This window comes from Macaca fascicularis, chromosome 1, assembly GCF_037993035.2.
Source record: "Macaca fascicularis isolate 582-1 chromosome 1, T2T-MFA8v1.1".
Taxonomy (NCBI): Eukaryota; Metazoa; Chordata; class Mammalia; order Primates; family Cercopithecidae; genus Macaca; species Macaca fascicularis.
The window spans coordinates 22,556,020-22,571,348 of NC_088375.1; the positions used below are offsets into that span (position 1 = coordinate 22,556,020).

The window sequence follows — 15,329 nt, forward strand, 5'->3', positions numbered from 1 at the left end:
GCAAGCAGTATAAAGATGTACATGTAGCCCTACCTACTTCCATGATTTTTGTCTCTGCCCAGCAAGAGTCAGTGTTATCTTTAAAAACAAATCACTTTGGTCTATGTGCAATAACATGTATGTATGTGTGAGATTGTGCACACATACATGTGCAATGGAGTGGGCATCAATGTATTTTACTGATTGAAGAACACAGAGTCATTTCTGTTCTCATTTGTTTTGGACACTTGGAACAGGAAGAGGGAACTTGGCTTCATCAATGAAGATGATTGGCTCCCGATAATGGCTCCCTTCTGGTGCCAGATTTAAGGGAGGAAAAAGCAAACAGCTGTTCAAAATGACTTTCACCTAGTAAACATAGGAGAGAAGGCAGCTAACACTTATTGGGTGCCTTCTGTGTGCCCAGCTCTAGTCTAATTGCTTTACACATGTTAACTCATTTAAACCTGATGGCAGTCCTGTGAGATAAATGTGGTTCTCCCCAGTTTACGGATGAAGGAACAACTGAGGCTTTGAGAAGTGAACTGACTCTCCCAGAGTCAGACAGCTAATAAGAGGCAGAGGAGTTGGAATTTAACTTAGGTCTGTCTCATTTTAAAACCATCCAGTTTCCAGAGAATCATGGAAACTTGTGTCACTGTGAGTCAGATACTCTCATTCTGTCAGGGTGTGAAATGCCCCTTAAAATACTGTTATGTGAAATCATAGCTGGTGGCTTTATGTACTATCTTCACTGACTCTGCTAACCTTGTTTGAATAAATTAAAAAATATTTATGAACCTGTCCCATGCCCCTAGCAAAGTTCTAAATGCCGTTGGGGGTCAAAAGAAGGGTAAAATATGGTCCCTGCCCTTGGATGGGTAACTCTCATTTGGCAGTCAGAAAAGCAGTACATGTAGAAGCTGATGGCCATGACGATATTTAATAAATTTGTGACTTGGGTGACAACAGAAACTAAGTAACTGTATGACATCATTCAAGCACAAAATCCAGAAGCAGAGAAGGGGGAGATTACTATGTGCTAGGTTGAACAAACCTAGAAGGACAGTTTAAACGTGGCTGCATGGAAGGCTGGAAAGAAAACTTGAGAGGAACAGCTGGACTGAGCGGTGACTGTAGAAACATAAAGTGTCATCATTGCAGATTTAAGAAGAGTAACATCTGCCTGGCAGTTTACAGTTTTCCAAGCACTATATTTTCTTATCTCTATTTTCTCTTACTTCCATTACTATTGTTATTAATCATCATCACCCCTGCTTTACCTATGAGGAACACCAATCAAGTACCATCCCATACACATACCGTGCCCTAGGAGGGGCTCTTGAGGAAATAAATAAGATTCTCGAGCTAAGAGAGAAGCAGCAGGACACTTGCTCATGGTCACACAGCTAGTGAGAAGCAGGGACTTGGCCTTATCCCACGCCCTCTGATAACAACTTTGGATAAAAAGTCAAGGCTTTTTCTAGAGTTTTATATTCCTTATCAACGACTTCCAGTTTACAGATGGGTTGTATTCGAGAAATGTTCTTTTCTCTTTCCTTTTCTTTTATTCTTTTTTTTTTTTTTTTTTTTTGAGATGGAGTCTGGCTCTGTCACCCAGCCTGGAATGCAATGGCATGATCACTGCAACCTTCACCTCCTGGGTTCAAGTGATTCTCCTGCCTCAGCCTCCTTGAGTAGCTGGGATGACAGGCGCGTGCCACCACATCCAGCTAATCTTTTTGTATTTTTAGTAGAGATGGGGTTTCACCATGTTGGTGAGGCTAGTTTCGAACTCCTGACCTTATGATCCACCCACCTCAGCCTCCCAAAGTACTGGGGTTACAGGTGTGAGCTTTTATCCTGTTTTTTTTTTTGGCAACCTATAACACATTTTCAGGAAGTGTCATAAGGCTAAGATTCCAAGGTCTATTTGGACCTATTGCAAAAGAGATTGTGCCTTGCCTGTGACCTGCTTATTCTGTTTTAATTATGTCTGTTCATTCTTTACAAAATAGTTTTTAATACAAACAATACATTCTGAGGCAGGGCAGACTATATAATTTGTGGTTCCTGGTACAAAAGGAAAGTGTCAACTCTTCATTCAAAAATTAAGTATTTCAAGATGGCATCATCAGAGCATGAAACCAAACACGGGGTCCTGGGGTTCCACACAGGTCTCATGCTCACAAAGCCAGTGCTGTGGTTTAGAATACAAGGAATACCTTTTTATCCTGGAAATTTTATCAGGGAGTGTGCTGGAGGAATATACATGTGCAGGGGCTGGAGGGGAGCAGTGGACAGGATATGGATTGGATGTGGCTTTCTGTGTCCATCTGCACCCTACTCCTAAGTACCAGGAACGTGTTAACTCTCAGTTGCACAAGGAAAAATATCTCTTGATAAGTCATCCCCAAAGAATTCTGATTTGGAGCAAAGGGGAGAATGTAAAAGTGGGAGGTAGCACAAACATCAAAAAAAAAAAAAAAAGGCGGGGGGGGCTTTCTGTACTCACTGCCAACTCAGATTTGGTTCATTTTCAAGTTTATAAGTTTATTATTATAAGTGTAGATAAGGCCCATTCTTATGGAGAAGTCGCAGTACCTTCCACATATATTTCTGGCACAGAAAAACAGATGGGATAGAAACTTACACAAAAATCACATCTGCCACTCTGGACAATTAAGCAAAACATGAAATTGCAACTAAAAACCACAGGGTATTTAAATAGAACAAGATTTCAAATGAAGGACTCATGTTATTGAACCAGAATGTGGTTTAACTCTACATCTTCTGAAAAGGGAGGATATTTTTTGGTCTTTCCATATATACTTTTTTTTTCCCCCCACATCAGTAGATATGCCTACTTAACGAAAACAACTTTTCTCATTCAAAAAGAGGCTAAGCCAAAATATAGTACTCTTTCAAATCATGTTATCTAAAGGGACATGAAAAGGGAGTAAGAAAACCTAACATTGATTTCACACCAGCCATGTGCTAGGGGCTCAGCAAAACTGCAGACAGCAAGTACAGCCGACTTTATTTTACAGTTGAGGAAACAAGCTCTGAGATGTCATCCAAGGCCTCCCAAACAGTAAGTGCTAGCTGGGGACGTAAGGCTTGAATTCTAAGTCCAAGCTTGTATTCTTCCCACACACCAGACTACCCATCCTGTTCTGAATTCCAACACAAGGAGCCCAGGACACAGAGGGGTACAGGGCCTGCAAAACAATCCAGCCCCTCAACCTTGCAGGAATCCTATCATCAGGAGGGGAGACCCTCCTATTAACATTCTCTGGGTCTTCATGGAGGCTGAGCACTGCTTTATAACTTTGCTTTTACTCCCTTAAATGTTTCAAAAGTGTGACTTGGATTTATAGATTGCAGTGACTTTCCGTTGTATGAAACCCAATGGTTCCCGATAGAATGGTTCCAGCCAGCAAGAACAGTTGCCCTGTACCGAGTATAGCGGAAGAAGAAAACATCTGACAGAGAAGCATATCATCTCTTTCTACCCACTGTGCCCAATCCACTCTGCCTTATCTCCCTGCCTTGGACCTGGAATATTGTCAACCTATTTGTGTGAGATAAGAAAACTCTCATTAAGAAATCCATTCATCATGCCTATAATTCCAGCACTTTGGGAGGCCGAGGCAGGCAGATCACTTGAGGCCAGGAGTTCAAGCCCAGCCTGAGTGATATGGTGAAATCTATCTCTACTAAAAATACATAAATTAACTGGGTGTGTTGGCGCATGCTTATTTTCCAGGTCCATGTCTTAGCCCTCCCAGTCCCATCTTTGCTCTTTATAGATAAGGTAGAGTGACTTGCCCAAGATTACAAAGATCAAGAGTGGCAGACCAAGGACATCGCTCTCACTTGAAAACTAGGGCTTTTTTCACTATAGCCAGCTCTTTATTGGGAAATCCTCATAATCAGTGTCACGTTCTGTGCTCCAAATACCTCAGCCTCACAGTTGGGTGCACACTTCCTTCCCTTCTTGACCATGCAGGCTAGTGCCATTCTCTTCTTCAGTTTTCATTGCTGGGATGTCTTGCAGAATGATGCCTCAAGCTGTTTTGTATCTATAGGGGTCCATCATTTTCCCCTTAAGGATCTTCTCCTATAGGGTGCAGCTATGCAGTTATCTTACTGGCTCATCTCTATTTTCTGCTATAACTTTTGAAGTGCATCACCGTCTCCTAACTGTTTGTACTGGTGGCTCAGAGAACTTCCTTGAGCAAAGTGCATTTCTGAAGCCAAGTCCCAGCACTGCCATGTCTTTTGATGCCCTTGGTCTCCTTTCTCAGATGTGCAGTAAAAATATTGGTGTTAATTACATAGGCTTGAGATACATGCAAAGAAGAGGGTGAAGACAGCCATGACCTCTAAAAGAGAGGCATAGGTCAGTAAAAGATGCATTCATTCAAAAGACTGCTGCTTGTCCTGTGTTGGGCCAATCCTTTTCAGCAAGGTAATTTAAATTTAAAGTCAGCATCTCCTGATTCTGTTGCCTAAAGGTTCCAGCTTTCATAGGACGGGTACACTTCGCTCCCAGGCCTCCTGGGAGGCCTCCTCCACCCTTCCTCTACCGTTTTCTTGCTTATCCCTAAAACCTTTGAAGATATTGAATACTTCCTGCCCACATCTTCAACTAAGGGACCGCCAGAGGATTTCAGTGTTTATTGCTTTTTTCTCTGGGTTTGGAACAGTTCCGACCAGCTACTATTTGAAAAATATAGAAGTATTTTTTTGCTTATTATCAAAAGGAGAATGTAGTTTTCTTGCAACAAAATGAGAACTTGATATCTTTCTTGCCTCAAGGGTGTGTGTTGGGAGAGGGGGATGGTGTTCAGCCTTCTCTTCCTCCACCTCTGTATCCTGGTAGCCAGAATTGAAGTTTCAAGCCACACCAATGAGAGCAGGCTGCCTTTCATGAGAGGCAGACGTGTAGTAATTACCTTTTTGCTTATGTGCCTCTGTCCCCTTTGCTGAGAGGGTTCCCTTGCCGCTCTGTCTGTTGTCTGCACACTGCATTTGTTTGTCTGGAATGCAGAACTCCTTGCACTTGACAATCACTACAGTCTTTCTGCTTTTTCTCTTAAACAGCTTTTTTAAAGCCCCCAGAGACCCTTAAAAAAATAAAAAAAAGAATGCAAATAGAAATTGCGCTGGAAGCTGAAATGAACATTGTTGCGAGTCATGAGATCCTGGTCACACTGGGACAAACTCTTTTTTATTTTGGGTAATATTTTTTCTTTGGCATTTATTACACCTCTGTTAAACACAGCTCATGTGACACAGTGTTACTCATAGGCAATCAGAAAAAAGCTGAAAGTTGAGCCATTAGTAGGGCAGGGCAACTTATTGTTAATAGCAGCCATTAAAGCTGAAAGGAAAAATTACCCATCTGCCCCCGCCAGACCTGTCTGTCTGAGATCGAGATTGGGCCTCCAGGCCGGAAGGGGGGCTGGGCAAACATGAGGGAAGGAGAATGGAATGTAGAAACTGAGATCTTTGTAAGGGAAGATAGAGTTGAATTCAAGGGTGGGCCCTACCCCAAGAATAGGGGGAAAAAGAAATCCTTCCCCAAGAATTCCAGCTGTCCTTTGTCTGATCATCCTTTCTCAGGAAAGCACCTGATAGCTTTTATCCAAAGATCTGCTGCAAAATGCATTTTAGCTACAGATAGGAAATGCAAAAGAAAGATTTCTGTAGCAACAACACCTTGTAATTATGAAATACTTTCCATCACAGTGCATAACATATAATAGATTTACTACACCAAAATTCTTTGCCATTAGATCTTGGGATACAGCAGCGAAATTTTCTGTATCTTTAAAAGAACATGTGGTTTAACCCCTTTCAGACATTTTAAATCCTAGCCAAAGATGCAACGCCATTTACCCACTCTGACAAGCTACTCTAAAAGTGTGCTTTTTGATGGGGCCATATCAGATATCAGATAGGAAAATCAATTTGAGAGGGCTTTGCCACGAATATGTTTATAAAACTCACAACTGGTCTGGAAAAAGAAAGGCAGGTGGCCCATTTTACAGATGATGCTAACTCACTCGAGTGCAGAGAGTGACTGTTGTCACCAGGATCACATATCAACTTGGAAAATTGTAATAGAAACCACACTTGTGGCTTGGAGGATAGCCCCTGAAAGGGTCTAGAACAGCCCACTCTCCCACCCTGCCCCCCTTACACCTTAAAAGGGACAGTGACTGGGGACTCTTGCTGTCCTGCATGCTTTTTCAGGCAGAGATATCAGAATGAGGTCTGAAAGGATACTTGGGTGGCCCCAGAGAAGACCTCCAGGATTGGCTGAGAGTCTGAGCATTGCTGGCAGTACTTAGCATTTAGGCTACCCTGAGTGCATGCCTGGCTCATGATAAGTGGTTTGGCCTGTCAGAGGCGGGAGGTGCCTGCTGACTCAGACCCAGAGAGGTGACTCCTACTCTTGAGTGTCTGATTTCTCAGATATGACTATATCCAGTTCTGGGCTCCAGCCCTGACCTGTTCCTTGGCTATCAAAACTATCATAAGGTCAGATCAGCTTAACTCATCTCCAAGGTACTTCTTGGTAGATTTTGGTTCCTTCTTGCATTTTGTGGCTTTGTTCCACTAAGAGCACTTGTTCTCAGCCCTCTGTACTGGTGGCACAATTTTGAATACTGTAATTATTTTGGTTGCACTTTGGAATGAATGTAAAGCTCTCTCGAAGGATCTTCAGCTCCATGTCACTCATCAAATAGAGCTCTTTTCTATTTTCCAGCTCTTGCATATAGGTAACACACACACACGTGCACGCACACGCACACACACACACACACACACTTGATATGCTGTGTCTTGCCTTCCACTCTCAGATGGTAACCTGATAGGCTGAATTGAGTGACCCACTCAGCTCAACATTCCTATTTCAGACACTGCTGACACACTGTATATCTTCCTGTGTACCAGCAATCAGGCTGTAGACATTAAATTGTTTTGAAAATTAGTTTTATGCATTTATCAGTTGTTTAAGAGTCTGGCAGTTTTGGCCTTAAGAGTTCCTTGTCAAAGACTATGGCATGAAAGATCACTGGTCTCGGGCTTCTATGCTGTGATTAAATGTGGACAGTGATTTTGGGGACATGTGTCTTAAGGGATAAGCTAGTGAGGAATAGGTTGAGACTGGTAGGACGAGCGGCCCATGGCAGATTTCAGAGTCCTTAACCGTACTCCACACCTCATGGGCCGTGGCTCTCTCTTCACCCGTGGATCATCTCGAGAGGGGATTCATGATGTCACGTGGAGTCTCTGCTCTCTCCAAGTGTACTGAAAAGGATTGGGTGTTGGGAAGGCATTGGAAAGCTGGTATTAGAAAGAGTTAGCTGGGGAGAGATTTGACGGAAGAGAAGGAAGCGTGTTTGCAGTGTTAGGGCAGTGGATCTTCCTCAAAAGGCCCAGAACTTAAGAAAGTCAGAAAGCTGTATTTCTGCTACTCCCCATGTTAGTGAAGGCAATTTTTTAATGTGATACCACTTTGAATTCTTTGACCTTTAAGAAATATGAATAAGAGAAAAGGATAGATGGCAAGATAGATGAGGGACTTCAGAGGGGGCTAAGATAACTTTAAGGGAAAGCTCATGAGTTGCTGAATTGTTTTACATAGTGGGGTGCTGTGAATAGGATGTTAAGGAAAGTTCTTCATAAATAAACGACAGAACAAAAAAAATAAACTTAACATAAGACATGTTTTCTTTTTCAGCAAGGCACAGGGTTCTTTGGGAAGCTTCAAAAAATTCAGGAGTCATGGTGCCTTTTTTCATGGAATTTACCAAGTAGAGACTTTTTTGTAGGCATATCATTAAATGCTGGACTCTCAAGTGAAATGAGAAGTCTCCATCTGGGAGGTATAAAAGGAAACCCCCATCTGGTTGGTTTTAGCATCTTCAAGGTGAGGATACAATTCTTAAAATTATCTACCTATTTCTGAGTCCTGGTTCAAATTCCTTTGTGATGTCCATGTCAGTTGGGCCCCTGTGGGCCTCACTGAGTTGCACATCACCAAGTGTGGCCATCACTGTGGTTAGAGGCCATGGTCTCTGTACTACAGACAATGCTGTAATAGCTTCTGTGACCAAGTGAGGGAGGAGTTCGCGCTTTATTGTGATGGAGGCAATATTCTATTTGTAATAAGCCAGAAAAAATCTGTTCAAACCCAGTAACTTCAAGATTTTGCAAAGACTGGAAGGAGCGGAGGATGTGGGCATCAGCTGGAATCTAATTTGCCTCCCCTCCACACTTGCTGTTCCCCATTTCTCAACTGCTGTCTCCCAGTGTAATTACCATTTCGAGCATTTTCTGTTCATCCCCTGTAGGTACACCACATCGTGCCAACAACCCATGGCCCAGCAGGAGTATACAGTAGCCTTTGCCAGGGTCCACCAGGGCTTGATTACACTTCACGGCTGTAATTCAAGCCTGCTAATCCTCCTCTGCGTTCGGAAAAGAGGCCTGTTCTGTTCGATAAGCTGATTACTGTCTGGTGTGTGCTTCATGCCTAGCAAGAGTTGTTTATATGTGGAATTATTGCTGGCTGGGCTCCGGGCTTCGCTACACTGAGGAAGCTCGCTTAGGGGTCAGGGGTGTCAGGCTTCACCTCTGATCTGGGAGGGGTGAGAAGTGGAGTGTTGATTACAGCTGTTTTTCTCTCAACCTCTGTGCTGGTGGCTAAATATTTACTTTTCTCTGTTAACGGAAGGAGCCAGATAAGATTTTAAGAGTCTGAGACTTTTGCCCCTAGGACCCACTGTCAAAGATCATAGAGTGAAAGATCACTGCCCCAGACTGGCCACATTCTGATTAGGTTTGCGGGGCGATCTTAGTGGTCTTTTGTCTTGAGGGCTACGTTAGGAAGGACTATGGCGGGACAAGTTGAGTGTGTGGTGAAATCGACAGCCACAGACTCAAGAGGGCCCGACCACAGGGAAAGGATGCCCGCAGAGGCCGTGTGAATACTTTCTCACACTTAGAGACGCTTTCTTCAGAGCCACAGAAGCCTTGAAACCACCTTTGCCTCTGCCTGCCAGCCCATCTCTGGTCTGGTGTGCAGCTTGTGGCTTGGGTGCAGTCTACGAAGCCCTTGCTCTTCATGGAGGAGGAAGTGCATTTTGTTATAACCATCTGTCCAGTGAGGTTGGCATGATTTATGCTGGCTGCACTCTCGGGATTCCCATCCCTTTTGCGGGGTATTTTGTCCCCAGATGCAGAGCTGAGGTTCTGCTTAATACTGGCTTTTAAGTGTTTAAGCCCTACAAATGGCTATTCGGTTTAATGGTGTGATGACGGAGTGAGTGCTGAAACAAGTACAGGTAAACAGAAGCACCTGGCCTTTGTCACCTGCTGCATGAGCATACATTGGGATCTGTTTGTATATTTGAATATGTGGCAGTCTACACTGGAGTAAGGAAATAAGGATGAATGTCAAAAGGCTTAATTGTGATGATATCACAATCGGAGGCCATTTGTTGAGTAAACTTCCTCCACATCTCTGTATACTAATAATCAGTTTGTCTACGTTTCTCTATGACAGCATCATTTCCTTTAAGACAGGCACTTTGTCTTTTATTTCTGTGACGGTTGCCTATCTGGCCCATAGTAACCAATCAAGGAATGGGTTTTTGGTTTAATGAATGAGTAATTAATAGATTTCAGTAAAGAGGCAGCCTATCCTAGATTGAATGCACAGTATAAATTGCTAGGTATTTATCATAGCTCATTGCAGGTGGGTTCCTTCCCAGGTACCTTTCTTGCCTTTCTAGGAAGCAGGGAATCCACATTCCCAGAAACGTGGGTGTTCCTTAGGTGTAAAGGGCATGGCCAGCTAAGGGCAGAACAGAAAAGCTGCTCTGGAAGGGGTAGGGGGCAGCTGTGGCATGTGATTTAGAAGGAAGGGGTGCTGTGCTTTGTCTCACTGCTGAGACATCTGAGCCACATAGTACCTCTTGATCCACAAATATCTTGAGAGATTTTTTGTTGTTGTTGTTGTTGTTGTTGTTGTTGTTGAGATGGAGTCTCGCTGTGTTACCCAGGCTGGGGTACAGTGGCACAATCTCCGCTCACTGCAAGCTCCGCCTCCTGGGTTCACGCCATTCTACTGCCTCAGCCTCCCGAGTAGCTGGGACTACAGGTGCCCGCCACCATGCCTGGCCAAAATTTTTTTTTTTTTTTTTTTTTGTATTTTTAGTAGAGACGGGGTTTCACCGTGTTAGCCAGGATGGTCTTGATCTCCTGACCTCGTGATCCACCCGCCTCAGCCTCCCAAAGTGCTGGGATTACAGGCGTGAGCCACCATGCCCGGCCTCTTGAGTGTTATTTTATCTCCCTCTTTTCTTCTTCCATTCACACCTACCTTTTTCCTTTTTGAGTCCTCTTTTTTTTTTTTTTTTCATCTAAAGTGTTCTCTTCCCTTTGCCTTTTCTAGGGAAATAATTGTCCCTTAAAGATCAGCATATTCTCCAAATGGATAAATTGTGCCCCAAGGGGCATTTCTTTTCCTTGTGACTTTAATTTCTAGTCTTAGAACATATCCAAAAGGAAATGCAGAGGTGCAAAGTTTTAAGCCTAATTTGAGCAATAAAATATTTCTTTTCTGTGCAATGATTAACTTTCCCTTCTTTAATTTCAAGAGGTTAATGAATCTGTGAGTTCAGTATACTTGTCATTGTACGTGTGGCTGGGCTAAAATTTAATATTGAATCTCTGCATTAAATCTTGTGGTTTTTTCATTTGTGCGTTGTGTGTGTGTGTGGTGGGAAGAGAGAGAGAGAGAGATGGGAGGTGGGGAGGGGCTGCCATTCAAAAGATGGGAGGTACAAGTAACGGAGGCTTTTTTCCTTCCCCCTACATATGAACTGAATAAATATTTGGCCATCGAAAGAATAATCGTTTTGGAAAACCACACCTTGAAATTCACCTTAGCATCTTTGAAATAATCTGAGGAGGGGCTGGGCATGGTGGCTCATGCCTGTAATCTGAGCACTTTGGGAGGCCGACATGGAGGGATCACTTGAGGCCAGGAGTTCAAGACCAGCCTGGCCAATATGGCAAAACTCCATCTCTACTAAAAACACAAAAACTAGCCAGGCTTGGTGGCATGCGCCTGTAGTCACAGCCACCTGGGAGGCTGAGATGGGAGCATCGCTTGACCCTGGGAGGCGGAGGCTGCAGTGAACCAGGATCTGGCCACCGCACTCCACCCGGGGCTACAGAGTGAGATCCTACCTCAAACAACAACAACAACAAAATCTCAGGAGGTTTTAAGGGTCAAGAGATGAATAGCGAGGCTGCATTCCAGAGACTCTGACCGTAAAGCTAAACTCTGAGCATTTTCTCATAGGACATCATCACTCACTATGGTATTTCAAAAGTCTAGGGTCCTACCACCGTCACAGGACTACAGAAGTAGCAAACAAAGGAGGGCAGAATTAAGAAATCTCTGCTTTTATTCTGTTCATAATTATTTACATCCCTGTCACTTAAAGCCTGGAGATAACTATGTGTCTGATCTCCAACCTGTGGTCGCCATCCTTGGTTTTGCAATCAGCAGCACTGTTTGAACGTTTACCTAAAGCAGAAATCTCTTAGTCTGTACCAATGTCAGTTCCCTGGGATTCTCTCTAGAAGAGGAAAGAAAACTATGTGAACATCATTCGCATTGGTTTGCAGAATCTTAAAATTAGTTAGTTTACTTTAGGCTGAAATGACTCCATAACCTTTTGGTTTTTTGCAAGAAAAAGAAGTATATATTATATATACCTTCAACATCCTTGATACAAGTGCTAGATGTTTCTCTCATTGGAAACCTTCAAAATGCCTTTCCTTTCAGTTTTCCTGAGCCCACTTGTTATTTTGGTAACATGAAGATAGGGAGGTGGCCCCATAGTTCTGGTTTGCAAATTGGGAACAGAGGCTGGAACTGGAGTATATCTCCTGCTGGGTGATGCTGAACATTAAGACCAAGGTCTTACACCAGCAACCCAGTGCTATTCATTACCAAACAGGGCAAAAACGGGGTAACTTTCATTTCACTTCCATATCTCCTGTCCCAAAAAGCGAAGTCAAATTCAGCATTAAAAAAAAGTGTTTGCACAACTGTAATTTTTGATGGTGTAGTGTAGAAACAATACTGTGTATATTTGGTTTGCTTTAAGACATAATAGACCAGGTGCAGTGGCTCACGCCTGTAATCCCAACACTTTGCGAGACCGAGGCAGGAGGATCACTTGAGCTCAGCATGTTGAGACCAGCCTGGGCAAAATAGGGAGACCCTATCACTACAAAAAAATTAAAGTAGCCAGGCGTGGTAGTGTGTGCCTGTAGTCCCAGCTACTTGGGAGGCTGATGTGGGAGGAATGCTTGGACCTGGGAGGTTGAGGCTGCAATGAGCCGTGATTGCACCACTGCACTCCAGCCTGGACAACAGAGTGAGACTCTATCTCAGAAAAAAAAAAAAAAAGAATAGGTTAGAGTGTGAAGCTGAGAAAACTACATGTGTGTCGTTAGTAGTTTTTTTGGTTTAGGCTAGTTCAGGAAAACAGAAACGAAATTCTGCAGAAGGCAGCAAGAAAGTCCACACTGGCCTTCATGCTGTGAAACTCTGCCAGCTGCTACTTGAGGTTCAACCCTATTCTTTCTTCAGGGCACCGCCTTTGCTTGCTACCAACCTTGCTACAACTGGAGGCAGCTGTGAGGTAGGGAGAACACCCTGAGCGAAGTCAACTGCAGAACTAAGTGTGTGCCCTTGGGCCACTTTGACTTCCAGTACCTCAGTTTCCTCATCTGATTAAAAAAGGGTTAATAATACCCCATAACGTTCATGTGAGAATAAAAGCAGAATGGATTTGTAAGGTTTAATTTCCATGAAAGAAAACATGGCGTATTTAACTCTTCTCTACCACCTTGTCCATATATCTGTTCTAGCAATTTCACTTTGTATATTAGCTCTTTCCCCCATGATTCTGCACACTTGTCTTATTTCTGGTCAAGTTTCCCCAACGAAATATAGGTCCTGTCAAAGAGTAGATCCTCAGTATATTATGTTGAATGAACAATTGACCGAGAGACCAACTGGGGTCCTTGTTGGAGTAGCAGTGTTGGCAAAATTGTGCAGCCTGGTCACACTTTGTGCGGGTTGAGAGATTTTTATTTTAACTGAGCTGTAAGGCTGTCACTGAACATAAGTGGACATGACCAGTCTGGCAGAGTCAAACAGAGTGCTGCTGGAAAGCAGGCAGCACCGAAAGAGAAAAGCAAATTTGGCTTCTAAGATGACCATATGTCTGTTACCCCAGAAAGCATGAGCCCCTGCAAAGGTCTCTGCTGAAGTGGGGAGAGTCGGAGCCTCCTCTGTTCTGCAAAGGATTTGCAGGGTGCTTAGCATGCTGGCCCCGGTGTCCTCATGGAAATAGGGATGGCTTGCTAGGGGCTGTCCCATACAACCAGAGTTGGGCTAAATGAAGTGCCATCAACAAGGTGCCTACGAAGGGCCGTGCTAATGTCTGGCCAGTGAAACGGGAGCTTCCAGAGCAGATATTACATGGGTTGGAGAGATGTTGCTTTACTCAGTGAGCAGGAAAGCCAGACACCTCTTCAGAGAAATACAGTAAGAACCACAGTAAATAAGGCCCAGCCTCAGGGAGGCAGATATTTAAAGGAAAATTAAGACGGCGCCTCATCTATCTCTCTGTCACCCGTTGATGCATTTAGCCAGCGTCTTGTGGTGCTAAATGCTTTTTGATGATGATGGTTCATGATGACCACTGTACCTCCCCACAGGGGTGGGCGCCTCCGATGTGATAGTTCTTAGTGGGGGGCTCCATCTCCAGTGCACAGAAAGAAGGAATGGTCCAGAGACCCCCTACTCTCCCCGAGTTCCCCATTTTACCAGCATGTAAAAGCAAGTGGAGGCAACAACCACCACAAAAAAGCCCGTCTGAAAATAAGAGCCTAATCGCTCCCATCTGCTCCAGTGCTGCTTCCTCTCGCTGCCTGCCAGGATGTTTGCCGCAGATGCTAAGTAGCACATTATTTTCGATAAGTTAACAATCATTTACTTGAAATCTACTTCTCCTTTAAAATGTCCCCCTGGAAACTTGAATCGGCAGCCGAGAAGCCTTGCTCAGGATGGAATTTGAATGCTTGCACTCAAGTTCGAGAACAGTTAAACCCATTTGACCGCCAGGTGTTGATGAATTGTAAATTTCAGCCCCTTAGACTCTGTTGGGAAGAGAGGAAGACTGTCCAGGAGAACAGAGCCACTCCTTAGGCCTCATTTCCCCAAGGGAAGGCATAGTGCTGAGATGAGAGACAGGAAATGATGGCTCCATGGAGTCGTCCCCAAAGCAGAAATAATCGCACATCCCTGAAGATATTAAGTCAGTAGCTTTCTTGGTCCCCATGAGATCTCTTTTATCCAGAGACTGATCTAGTGAAGATTAAAGGCAGAATTTGCAATCTGGAGCTCATAATCTCAGTCGCCCTTCCCCCATTCCACTGTCACAACCAGGATTTCTTATTTAGTGCCTCTTGTCCAGGACACCGTTCGTATCATGCCCTGCCATCCGCTCTTCCCTGTCAGTTAAAGGCTTAGCGCGTTCAGGGGCTACTTGGAAAGTTCTGAGAAGCAGCAAATGCCTCCTGCTTTTCATGCGGCCTGTTTGCCTGTGTGTTCTGTGGCTCCTTGTGTCTAAGGACAGCACGAGTGACTCATTAGCAGCACGGCATGTGCTTGGGGTGGTTTTTGTAACAGTGGTGATGGATCATCCACATACTCTCCCTGAAGGACCCTGACTGACCTTGTATGCATTTGTGAGATGACTGTCTGGGGTCACAGGTGTTGTTTGTGGTCATGGAAAAAGAAAAGCTAATTGGCGTGTGTTTTGAAATGGACCTGGGGCGCCCATAAATAGACCCAGTGTCCTTCAGCTGGAGAATTCTGCTTCCACTAAAGTGAATGGAGGTGATTTCTCCTCTAAGTAGAGTGCGTTGGGATCTCTCTTCCAATCCTCTGTACCTGACAAATTGAGCAGGCTGGTTAGAGTAAAACCCTGATTTTATTAGTATAGTGTAAGGAAACATCCCACTCTAAGATATAGATCAGTATATGCAGGAAGGCAAGTTACAGGCACTCAGCCTCAGGTCATGTGTTAGAACTTGGTCTCACAGGTTTACAGTTTAGTTCACCTTAGAATTGCCTTGGTCAAGATAGAATCTGCTTTTCTACTCCCTCATCACGGAGGTTCTTGGCTGGTTTCCACATACAGCCACCCCTCACCACCTGGCACTGTATTCTCAGT

The 15,329-nt window shown here is 44.0% G+C and overlaps 1 protein-coding gene across 17 annotated transcripts in view; it reads left to right on the forward strand.

Moving 5' to 3' along the window:
- The window catches only part of PBX1 (PBX homeobox 1), a 328,461-nt gene that overhangs the window by 208,143 nt on the left and 104,989 nt on the right, over positions 1 to 15,329 (forward strand). The gene's annotated exons all lie outside the window — the stretch shown is intronic.